This window comes from Sciurus carolinensis, chromosome 7 (assembly GCF_902686445.1).
Source record: "Sciurus carolinensis chromosome 7, mSciCar1.2, whole genome shotgun sequence".
NCBI lineage: Eukaryota > Metazoa > Chordata > Mammalia > Rodentia > Sciuridae > Sciurus > Sciurus carolinensis.
In genome coordinates, this window is record NC_062219.1 from 60702608 (window position 1) to 60715788 (window position 13181).

The 13181-nt window shown below is 38.8% G+C and overlaps 1 pseudogene; it reads left to right on the forward strand.

The window, feature by feature from the left end:
* Window positions 1-555: 555 nt before the first annotated feature.
* LOC124989228 (probable 28S rRNA (cytosine(4447)-C(5))-methyltransferase) lies at window positions 556-12190 on the forward strand (annotated as a pseudogene).
* Window positions 12191-13181: the final 991 nt, after the last annotated feature.

Sequence of the window (13181 nt, forward strand, 5' to 3'; positions counted from 1 at the left end):
CCATAGGGGAAATGCTCACCTAATCGCTGTGATATCACTGCACACACATCAGAATGGCTATTAACTAAACACAAAACAAAACAAACAAAAATCAAGTGAAAACTGTCGGTGAGGATGTGGAGAAATTAGAATCCTTGCAACCTGCTGATGGGAGTGTAAAATGGTACAATCACATTGGAAAATAGTATGGAGATTCCTCAAAAAATTAGAAATAAAACCATCATATGATCCAACAATCCACTGTTGTGTATTTATCTAAAAAAATGATAGTCTCAAAGAGATTAGCATTTATATGTTCATTGCACATTGTCCATGATATCCCAGAAGTGAAATAACTTAAATGTCCAGTAAGAGACAGTGAATAATGAAAATGTAATATGAACATACAACAGAATACTACTCTTACTTTAAAGAGTAAATTCTGCAACTTGTGACAACATAAATGAATCTTGAGAACATTATTTTAAATGAAATAATCCAAACTCAGAAAGACAAATTCTGCATTATTCCACTTACACAAAAATAATCAAATATATAGAATCAAAGAAGGAAATGATGATTGCCAAGGACTGGGGAGGGAGAACAGTGGAGGTAAGAGTCAAGGGGTGTAGCTTCAGTTAAGCAAGATAAGTAAGTTCTAGAAATCTGTTTTACAACATATACCTATGGCCAACAATGCTGTCTTATCACTTCAAACTTATTAGGAGGTTTGATATTTGTTAATTATTTTTACTAAAGTAAAATAAGTAATTGAAAGACATCATTAAAAGTACTATTTCTATCAGTGAAGGGACAATGAGAAGTAGAAGCCTAGAAAAGTCAGTATCACTGATTCTGGCCCAGCAGTAGCAATGCCTTGGGTCTGAACATTTTGATAATATTTGAATCTCTGTAGGAATCCTAACCTTATCATGCAGACGGATGTTTATGACAATTGGAACACAATGACATTAATTCTTTGATATACAACTTTCTTTCCTTGGTTAATACTGTGTTCATCTAACAGCCTTCTAATTGTTCTTTGATTTCTCATGCAGGACTGTGTATACTAATTCTTTTGTTTAACTTATTTAACACCTACCTTGTGTCAAGAATCATGATGGACCTTGGAGATACTAAGATGGATCCTGCTTTCTTGAGGCTCAAAGACAATTTGGGAAATAAGAGAGAAGTATCAGACAATTAGAGATATCTGTTCATGAGATAAATGTGATGGTAGTCACATGTAATAAGCTTAGAATACTCTGAGAACATCTAATCATGAGAGTGGGAATATGGAGTACAAAATATCAAAGGAGACTTCCTAGAAGAGGTGACATTAATAGTGTAACTAATAATTAAAGGACTGAGGGCCAACCTCAATGACTTGCATGCACAAGGCCCTGGATTTTTGATCCCCAGCATTATAAAAAATAAAAGAAGAATTAAATCACTAAATGACTAGGAGTTAGTCAAAGGGAATAAGAGAAGGTGTATTATAGACAAAGGAATACAAAAGAAGCAATTAATGAATTTGATATATTTGAAGATGAAGTGGCAAAGGTTTTCTGCTTTTATTGTTAATTTTTTAAGCTTGGAATTTAGTCCCTATCTGAGTTATGTAATCAAATAAGGATGTCAGCTAATTTCTCATGATCACAAACAAATTGCCTTTTTAGTTTATAAAGCATTCTCATGGGGGTATGGCTATCGAACTTCAAATAAAATTTTACTAATGTGAGAATTTTAAATTTTACTTCTTAAAACTGAAAAAAGTAAAATCTGTATATAATAGCAACATTTGAAAATATATTCATTTTCTTATATGTAGATCAAGTTCCCTAGCAACCATTCCAATGTGTTGGATCCATGATTGCTATTTTTGAATATAAGGCAAAAATGAATATGGGATTGATCTGGATAAATACATTGCAGTCACCTCAAATTTGCAAATGTAGCAACATAGCACAGTTAGATTGACAGAGCACTACAGCTCCGTTGGCTCCCTTGAGATGTGGGAAGATTTTAAGTTTACCATAGTTTTCAATTTATTAGAAGTTAGTTGACAGAAAAAGGAGTTGCTCTCTTGTGTACAAAGTGTTCTCAAACCAGACTGAGAATCTACATCAAGTTGCAATGAGTCATTAGAAATCTCTATAGCATCTACAATGGGTACAGTGATCAATAACCACCTGATCTTACTTACCTAACAAGACAGACAACAAACACAGCCAGATGCTATGGTGCACCCCTACCATCCCAGAGGCTCTGGAGGCTGAGGCAGGAGGATAACAAGTCAAAGCCAAACTCAGCAACTTAGCAAGGCCCTAAGCAACTTAGTGAGACTCTGTTTCAAAATTTAAAAAAATAAAATAAAAAGGACTGGGGATGTGGTTCAGGGGTTGAGCCCCCCTGGGTTCAATCTCTTGGTACCAAAAAATAGAGAGAGAGAGAACAGAGTTATCAGCTCCAGACTTTTCAGTGGGTACCTTTTCTCTCTGTCTTGCCTAGAAATCAGAATGGATAGGGAGGGATGTCTGTAACACAAAATTTTATCTTATTTCCCAATTTGTTCACTACCATCTTGGTAAACGGGAGGTGGGGAGGAAGTATATATAAAAAGATTGAAAATGATTCTAAAGGAGATCAAGCTATTACCACATTTTAAAAATATACAAAATTGCCCAGAACAATTTTATATATACACACACACACACACACACATATATATACATATAAACATATATATACACACATATATACATATATATACACATATATATACATATATATACACACACACATATATGTAGGTATACATATATATGTAGGGTCACAATGTGTATAATTCTTCTTTTTTTAAATCTACTTTTATTGTACACAAATGGGTTATATCTTGTTTCTCTGTTTGTACATGAAGTAGAGGCATACCATTTGGTAGTCATACATTTACATAGGATAATAGTGTTTGATTCATTCTCTTATTTTTTCTCCCCCCCCACCCCTCTCACCCCTCTTTTCCCTCTATACAGTCCCTCCTTCCTCCATTCTTACCTTTCCTTCCTCCCACCCCCTACTATGTGTCATCATCCAATTATCAGCAAGATCATTGTTCCTTTGGTTTTTGAGATGGGCTTATCTCACTTAGCATGATGTTCTCCAATTTCATCCATTTGCCTGCAAATGCCATCATTTTATTATTCTTTATGGCTGAGTAATATTCCATTGTGTGTGTGTGTGTGTGTGTGTGTGTGTGTGTGTGTGTATGTGTCTGTGTGTGTATATATATATATCACAGTATCACAGTTTCTTTATCCATTCATCAATTGAGGGCATCTAGGTTGGTTCCAAAATCTGGCTATTGTGAACTGAGCAGCAATGAACATTGATGTAGCTGCATCTCTGTAGTATGCTGATTTTAAGACCTTTGGGTATAGGCCAAGGAGTGGGATAACTGGGTCAAATGGTGGTACCATTCTAAGTTTTCTAAGGAATCTCCATACTGCCTTCCAGAGTGGCTGCACTAATTTGCAACCCCACCAGCAATGTATGAGTATACCTTTATCCCCACATCCTCGCCAACACCTGTTGTTGCTTGTATTCTTGATAATTGCCGTTCTAATTGGGGTGAGATGGAATCTTAGGGTGGTTTTGATTTGCATTTCTCTTTTTAGTAAAGATGTTGAACATTTTTTCATATATCTGTTGATTGCTTATAGATCTGTGAAATGTCTGCTCATTTCCTTAGTCCATTTGTTGATTGGATTATTTGTATTCTTGGTGTAGAGTTTTTAGAGTTCTTCATATATTCTGGAAATTAGTGTTCTATCTGAATTATAAGTGGCAAAAGTTTTCTCCAATTCTGTAGGCTCTCTCTGCACATTGCTGATAGTTTGCTGAGAGAAAGCTTTTTAGTTTGAATCTATCCCAGTTATTGATTCCTGCTTTTATTTCCTGTTTTATGGGAGTCCTGTTAAGGAAGTCTGATTGCAAGCTGACATGTTGAAGATTTGGACCTACTTTCTCCTCTATAAGATGCAGGGTCTGTGGTCTGATTCCAAGGTCCTTGATCCATTTTGAGTTGAGTTTTGTGCAGAGTGAGAGATGGGGTTTAATTTCATTCTATTGCATATGGATTCCCAGTTTTCCCAGAAGCATTTGTTGAAGAGGCTATCTTTTCTCCATTGCATATTTTTGGAACCTTTGTTTAGTATGAGAATATTGTATTTATTTGGGTTTGTGTCCATGTCCTCTATTCTGTACCATTGATCTACCTGTCTATTTTGGTACCAATACCATGCCGTTTTTGTTACTATTGCTTTGTAGTAGAGTTGAAGTTCTGGTATTGCGATACCCCCTGCTTCACTCTTCCTGCTAAGGATTGCTTTAGCTATTCTAGGTTTCTTATTCTTCCAGATGAATTTCATGATTGCTTGCTCTATTTCTGTAAGGTACATCATTGGGATTTTAATTGGAATTGCATTGAATCTGTATAGCACTTTTGGTAGTATGGCCATTTTGACAATATTAATTCTTCCTATCCAAGAACATGGGAGATCTTTCCATCTTCTAAGGTTTTCTTTAATTTCTTTCTTTAGTGTTCTGTAGTTCTCATCGTAGAGGTCTTTCACCTCTTGTTAGATTGATTCCCAGGTATTTTATTTTTTCCGAGGCTATTGTGAATGGGGTAGTTTTCCTAACTTCTCTTTCTGAAAATTCATCACTTATGTATAAAAATGCATTAGATTTATGTGCATTGATCTTATATCCTGCTACTTTACTGAATTCACTTATGAGATCTAAAAGTTTTCTGGTGGAATTTCCAGGTTCCTCTAAATATATAATCATGACATCAGCAAATAGGGATAGTTCGAGTTCTTCTTTTCCTATTTGTATCCCTTTAATTTCCTTGATCTGTCTAATTGCTCTGGCTAGAGTTTCGAGGGTAATGTTGAATAGAATTAGTAAAAGAGGGCATCCCTGCGTTGTTCCAGTTTTTAGGGGGAGTGCTTTCAGTTTTTCACCATTTAGAATGATATTGGCCATGGGCTTATTGTAGATGACCTTTACAATGTTAAGGAATGTTCCCACTATCCCTATTTTTTCTAGTGTTTTGAGCATGAAGGGATGCTGTATTTTATCAAATGCTTTTTCTACATCTATCAAAATAATCATGTGATTCTTGACTTTAAAGTCTATTGATATGGTGAATTACATTTACTGATTTCCAGGTGTTGAACGAAACTTTCATCCCTGGGATAAAACCCATTTGATCATGGTGCACTATCTTTTTAATATATTTCTGTATGCGATTTGCTACGATTTTGTTGAGAATTTTTGCATCAATGTTCATTAAGGATATTGGTCTGAAATTTTCTTTCCTCAATGTGTCTCTGTCTGGTTTAGGTATCAGGGTGATACTGGCTTCATAGAATGAGTTTGGGAGGGTTCCCTCCTCTTCTATTTTATGGAATACTTTGAGGAATATTGGAATGAGCTCTTCTTTAAAGGTTTTGTAGAACTCGGCTGAGAACACATCAGGTCCTGGACATTTCTTTGTTGGTAGGCTTTTGATGACTTCTTCTATTTCATTACTTGAAATTGATCTATTTAAATTGTGTATTTCCTCCTCGTTCAGTTCAGGTAATTCATATGTCTCTAGAAACCTATTGATGTCTTCATGATTTTCTATTTTGTTGGAGTATAGATTTTCAAAATAGCCTCTAATTATGTTTTGTATTTCACTCATGTCTGTTGTGATATTTCCTTGTTCATTTCGAATTTTAGTAATTTGAGTTTTCTCTCTCCTTCTCTTTGGTAGTGTAACTAAGGGTTTATCAACTTTGTTTATTTTTTCAAAGAACCAACTATTTATTTTGTCAATTTTTTGTATTGTTTCTTTTGTTTCAATTTTGTTGATTTCAGCTCTGATTTTAACTATTTCCTATCTTCTACTACTTTTGGTGTTGCTCTCTTCTTCTTTTTCTAGGGCTTCGAGCTGTAATATTAAGTCATTTATTTGTTGATTTTTTCTTCTTTTATTGAATGCACTCCGTGAAATAAATTTTCCTCTAAGTACTGCTTTCATAGTGTCCCAGAGATTTTGATATGATGTATCTTTGTTCTCATTTACCTCTAAGAATTTTTTAATTTCCTTCCTGAATCTCTGTTATCCATTCATCATACAATAGAATATTATTTAATCTCCAGGTGTTGGAATAGTTTCTGTTTTTTATTCTGTCATTTATTTCTAACTTCAATCCATTATGAACTGATAGAATACAAGGTAGTAACTCTATCTTCTTGTATTTGCTGACATTAGCTTTGTGGCATAATATATGGTCTATTTTAGAGAAGGATCCATGTGCTGCTGAGAAGAAAGTGTATTCGCTCTTGGTTGGATGGTATATTCTATAAATGTCTGTTAAGTCTAAATTATTGATTGTGTTATTGAGATCTATGGTTTCTTTGTTCAATTTTTGTTTGGAAGATCTGTCCAGTGGTGAGCGAGCTGTGTTAAAATCATCTAGTATTATTGTGTTGTGGTCTATTTGATTTCTGAAATTGAGAAGGATTTGTTTGACATACATGGATGAGCCACTGTTTGGGGCATAGATGTTTATGATTGTTATATCTTGCTGATTTATGCTTCCCTTAAGCAGTATGAAATGTCCTTCTTTATCCCTTCTGACTAACTTTGTCTTGAAGTCCACATTATCTGAAATGAGGACGGATACTCTTGCTTTTTTGCTGTGTCCATGTGCATGGTATGTTTTTTTCCCATCCTTTTACCTTTAGTCTGTGGGTATCTCTTTCTATGAGGTGAGTCTCTTGCAGGCAACATATTGTTGGATTTTTCTTTTTAATCCAATCTGCCAGTCTATGTCTTTTTGATTGATGAGTTCAGGTCATTAACATTCAGGGTTATTATTGAGATATGATTTGTATTCCCAGTCATTTGGCTCATTTTTGTTTTTTGACATGACTTGGTTTCTCTTTATTTGACTATTCCTTTAGGATAGTTCCTCCCTTTGCTGATTTATATCATTGTATTTCATCTCTTCCTCATGGAATATTTTGCTGAGAATGTTCTATAAAGCCAGCTTTCTTTTTGTAAATTCTTTTAGCTTTTGTTTATCATGGAAGGATATTATTTTGTCATCAAATCTGAAGGTAAGTTTTGCTGGGTATAAGATTCTGGGTTGACATCTATTTACTTTCAGGGCTTGAAAAATGTTGTTCCAGGCCCTTCTACTCTAGGGTCTGGATTGAAAAATCTGTTGATATCCGTATTGGTTTCCCCCTGAATGTAGTTTGATTCTTTTCTCTCGCAGTCTTTAAAATTCTATCTTTATTTTGTGTGTTAGGTATTTTCATTATAATGTGCCTTGGTGTGGGTCTATTTTAATTTGTGTATTTGGAGTCCTATAAGCCTCTTGGACTTGATTTTCCATTTCATTCTTCAGATTTCGGAAATTTTCTGACATTATTTCATTGAATAGATTATTCATTCCTTTGGTTTGTTTCTCTGTGCCTTCCTCAATCCCAATAATTCTTTAATTTGGCCTTTTTGTGATATCCCATAATTCTTGTAGATTCTGTTCATGATTTCTTACCATCTTCTCTGTTTAGTCAACTTTGTTTTCAAGATTAAATATTTGTCTTCAATGTCTGAGGTTCTGTCTTCCAGGTGTTCTATCCTATTGGTTATGCTTTCTATGGAGTTTTTAATTTGGTTTATTGTTTCCTTCATTTCAAGAATTTCTGTTTGGTTTTTTTTCAATATCTCTAAGTCTTTATTGAAATGATTTTTTGCTTCCTGTATTTGCTCTTTTAACTGTCCATTGGTGTGATCATTCAATGTCTGCATTTGCTCTTTCATCTCATCATTTGCTTTTGTGATCATTTTAATTATGTACATTCTGAACTCTCTTTCTGACATTTCTTCTGCCATGCTGTCATTGGATTTTATTGTTGTAACATCTAGATTTGTTTGGAACATTTTCTTCCCTTGTTTTCTCATATTGGTGAGATATCAGTAGAATGCTGAGATATTGCCAATATCCTCTATTGGCTTATAGTGTCCCCGTAGATTTCCAATAACTCACCTCCTAGCCTTCAGTAGCCTGAAGTCTTAGAGGAAGTTGATAATGCAGTGCTCCACAAGGAAGCTGCCTCTCTAGGGGTGGTGGACTTCAGGTGGGGTATATTTCCTGCTAGTGGGCAGAGGCGCCTCCACTTGTTGACTGATGGTCAGCTAAAGGGGAACCAGACTTCTGACTGAGACAAGGCTTGTTTGGGCCTGTGTCTCTTGTTCTACCACCCTTTGGGAAAGCCTCGCCCAGCAGGGAAGACTCACCTGGTGGGAACGTCTCACTGGTCAGCTCTCCTCCTAGAAGTTCTCCTTGGTCCAGAACTATCGCTTGGGCTGGGCAGCCCTCCTCTGCACCATTCCCATGGGCCCAGACCTACCTCCTGGGCCTGGGAGCCTCACCCTGTCCTGAAGGGTCTCGTTGGGCAGCCCCTCCTCAGAGAAGCTGCCTACAGTTCTGGAACCTTCGCTCTGCCCCTAGGTGTCTCTCTGTGTGACTCCTCCTCCAAGGGGTGCCAGGGCCTTCACTCCCAGCCTGAGTATCTCACTGGGTGGCTCCTCCTCTGAGAAGCTGCCTAAAATTCTGAGGCTTTCACTCCGTGCCCGAGCATCTTGCTGAGTGGCCCTCCTCTACAATGCTCCCAGTCATCCAAGTTCATGGCTCCAGTGGGGAGGTGGTCTCCTTGGGCAACTCTATTTCACAAAGTTCCCTGCATTCTGGGACTACTGCCCATCCAGGGTGCCTCCCCAATGGGAGAGACTCACCTGGCAGCTTTGAGTTGGTTCTGAGTCTCTCAAAACCTCATCTTCTTGAATCCTGAGTCCTGGAGCGACATGAAATGCAGTCACCCTCTAGTCTGCCATCTTGAAACCCTGTATAATTCTTCTTTTGGACTTACCTAGGTTTGTTCATGTCCTGACAGGCATCTGACAGCTTCACTGGGACTAACGTTTCAACAGGTCTTCACCTACATGCTTTATGATTGTACTGACTCTGTTTATGAACTTTGAATAATGTCATCATTTTCCCTGAGTGAATTAACTGGGAAGGAAAGCAAGGTCTTCCCAGGTGGGAACAGAATTTTCTGGGCTGGGCACAGAATGTGACATGACTTAAAATCAAAAGATGAGCTATTTTTATAGAATCCATTTACCCCTTACAATTATGAAACACACTTATCCAAATGTTTGTCTCCTTGTCTACCTTAGGTACTTCTGTCTATATCATTCACCATAGTGTCAAAGAATTTGTATTGCACAAAGTTAACAGCAGTCTTTAAGTGAAACATCCAGGAAGGGAGGAGGCTTGAGGAAGGTTGAAAGAAGTTGTTATGTAATGTTTAGCTACTATCCTGCCACCTAGCCCCAGGGCTGTGCTCCCATTTCACATTTATGGTTTCATTTTGCTCGCTTTATTTATTTATTTATTTATTTTAGTTAGGTTTTTACTGCTGAAGATGTCAGGCCTGTTTTCTAAGGTTTTGGCAAGTGTGGATCAATTAGAGATTGCATTTATAGATGCATTTTTAATGAAAGTTTTCATTGTAAAAAATTCATCATTATAATGGTATTTGGGGAATATCTGCTATTTTGTGGACAGTTCAATTATTGGTACTGATATATTTGAGAAGGTACACTATTTCTAGGCATATTCAGTATTTCAGAACACCTAGTAGTGGTTAAGAACACTTCCCCAGGTGCAAGTGGGGTGGCGCTGCGCTCTGCTAGGAGGTCGCGTCTCAGGCTTGAACCCCTTTCAGTAAACCAAATCTTTAGTACCATGGGGCCAAGTTAGACCCTCCCAAGGGGGAGCGCAGGCCTGGCAGAAAGGCCCCAAAACAAACGGATGCTGAGACAGAACTGGTCAGGTTCTTGCATGCAGCTGGTGATGAAAATTCCAAGAGACTGTCTAGTCGGGCTTGAAAGAGAGCAGCAGGCAAGAGGCAGTTTGGGTCTGTTGAAGTCCTGAAGACTTGTAAGTCTTCTGGGGCCAAACCATTGCCTGGAAATCTATCAAAAGGCCAGAAGCGCTTAGCACCAAACCATCGTAGTGATGAGGAAGAGGATGAGGAAGACTCTGAAGAAGATGGTATTGTGAACCAGGGGGACCTCTGGGACTCTGAGGACAGTGATGCTGATATGGTAGATGACTATGGAGCTGACTCCAACTCAGAGGATGAAGGCAAAAAGTTACTGCCCATTGAAAGAGGTGCTCAGAAGCAGAAGGCCCAGGAAGCTGCTGCTGGGGGCCAATGGAGTGAGGAGACTGACGAAGAGGAAGAAGAGGAAGTGTCCCCTGAATCAGGCCCCACAAAGTTGATGAGGCAGATGGGGGCCTGCAGATCAAGGTGGATGAGGAGGAGTCATTTGTGCTGCCCCCTTCTGGGGAGATAGAGCAGGATGCCCATGCTCCGGACCTGCAACGAGTTCACAAGCGGATTCAGGATACAGTGGGAGTGCTGCGGAATTTGGGGGGCTCAATGGGAGGAAGGTCGGTCTCGGTTTGAATATCTGAATCAACTTCAGAAGGATCTGGCCACTTATCACTCCTATGGAAACTTCCTGCTTGGCAAGCTCATGGAGCTCTTCCCTCTGTCTGAGCTGATAGAGTTCTTAGAAGCTAAACAGGTGCCTCGGCCCATCACCCTCCAGACCAATACCTTGAATACCTGCCGCAGAGACCTTGCTCAGGCTCTAATTGATCATGGGGTTAACTTGGATCCCTTGGGCAAATGGTCAAAGACTGGACTCCTTGCATATGATTCTTCAGTGCCCATTGGTGCTACTCCCAAACACCTGGCTGGACACTACATGTTGCAAGGAGCCTCCAGCACGTTGCCTGTCATGGCCTTGGCGCCCCAGGAACATGAGCGGATCCTGGACATGTGTTGTGCCCCTGGAGGAAAGGCCAGCTACATAGCCCAGCTGATGAAAAACACTGGTGTGATCCTTGCCAATGATGCTAATGCTGAGTGACTGAAGAGTGTCGTGGGCAACCTGCATCAGTTGGGAGTCACTAACACCATTATTAGCCACTGTGATGGGCACCAGTTTCCCAAGGTGATTGGGGGCTTTGACCCACAAATCCTGGATACTCTCTGTAGTGGCAATGGGGTCATCTCTAAGGATCCAACTGTGAAGACTAACAAGCGCTGTACTCACCTTCAGAAAGAGTTGCTTCTGAGTGCTATTGACTCTGTCAATGCCACTTCTAAGACAGGAGGCTACCTTGTCTACTGCTCCTGTTCTATTGTGGTGGAAGAGAATGAGTGGTGGTAGCCTATGCCTTGAAAAAGAGAAATATGTGACTTGTGTCCACAGGCCTGGACTTTGGCCTGGAAGGTTTTACCTGTTTTCCAGAAAGGCGTTTCCACCCCACTCTGCATTCCACCAGGCAATTTTATCCTCATACCCAAAATGTGGATGGTTTCTTTACTGCCAAGTTCAAGAAATTCTCCTATTCTATCCCTTAATCCTAAACAGGAAATTCTGCAACAGCCAATCCTACAGACCTAGACTTGCCTGACCCAAAGAGTCAGATCACTCCCAAGTCTGAGAACAGCAGCCAACTAGCCAAGAAGGCCAGAGGGGCTGCAAAGGCAAAGCAGTTGCAGAAACAGCAGCATCCCAAGAAGACTTCCATCCAGAAACTGAATGGCATCACCAAAGGAACAGTCTCAGGAGTGTCCATTGTACCTTCTATCACAAAGTCCCAAACTTCCTCCAGACTCCCAGGTAGCATTCAGTCCACTGGAAAACTGAAGTGGTCAGGAAATCAAAGGTGATTGGGAGGCTAAGGCAACAGGCACCTAAATTGCAGTCTTCTAAGAAAGCTGTCTTCCTGAAGCAGAATGCCCCTCCCAAAAGCATGGACACAGAAGCCCCTTTCTCAGATTCAGGCTACCCCCAGGCCTAATGACAGTGATCAACTCCTTGGGAAGTCAAAAAAGGCTGAGAAGGTAAAGCAGCCTTTGAAGAAATCTACCTTCCTGAAGGAGAATGGCACCCCCAAGGGATCTCAGATTCCCACTGTGACTCCCCTTGGTTCCATCCAACCTCCCACCAGCAAAGAGGAGGAAAACTGTGCCTCGGGACAACAGCCAGCCACTGCTGGCTTAGGTGGATGTTGAAAACGGGACTGGGCTTGGTTCACTGCCATTGACGCTGGTGTAGAACTGTTACGTGTGCTTGCACTGTTGTGCGTACACATGAAATTTAATATACATTCTACCACCTCTAAAAAAAAACCAAAAAACAAAAAAAACACACCTAGTTTCCTAAAGTTCGTTACTTACATATTTTAGATTTTTAAAATTGAAACTATTTCTCAAAATTATTATAGGCCAACTATTACTTTTGTTAAAAAAATATACATAAGTAAATAAAATCAAGTAAGTATATGGAAGATATATTCATCCTTGAGAAGAAAGAACAACAGTAGCAACAAAGAATTTTTAAAAAGGGCAAAAATGTCTCTGTAGCCAATCACTTATATACATATATAAAAATATAGACTCCAGAATTTTATATAGACTTCTACTTCCATCACTTTCATAGTTCCTTCATTTTATTCTTCCTTAACTGTACTAAATTTTGAAGTTAGAAAAAAAATAATTTTTATCCTCAATATTTATTTGAAAGTCAGATTATTCTTTATGGTCACAGGTTACATTCCTAACAAGAAAGAACAATTGAAAAATTCATGAATGACTTCTACCTTCTCAAAGCTAATTGTTTAAGCAGATGGTTCTGTCTTTATCACAGATTGCTCAGTAATTGGAAACTATTTGTATTTCATACCAGAGAGGTCCAGTTTGTGGTCACAGTAACATCTCAGATTAAGGAACAGACTTTAAATAAAGAAAAAGAGAATTAACCTGAAAAATAGAAATTTATTCAATAGCACAGCTAGTGAAATTCCGTTTTCCCTTAGGGAAGCCTTAGCCTTTTAAAAAATGGCCACAACGTCTGCCTGAACATACACACTCCTGGAATTGACCATACTACTGCTCTACATTTACTTGCGCCCAAATTCGCACACACACACACAATCACACAACCTCCTGATTTCCCCTGGGCTTCTGTACTATAGGAGCAATTTTCCACCTTT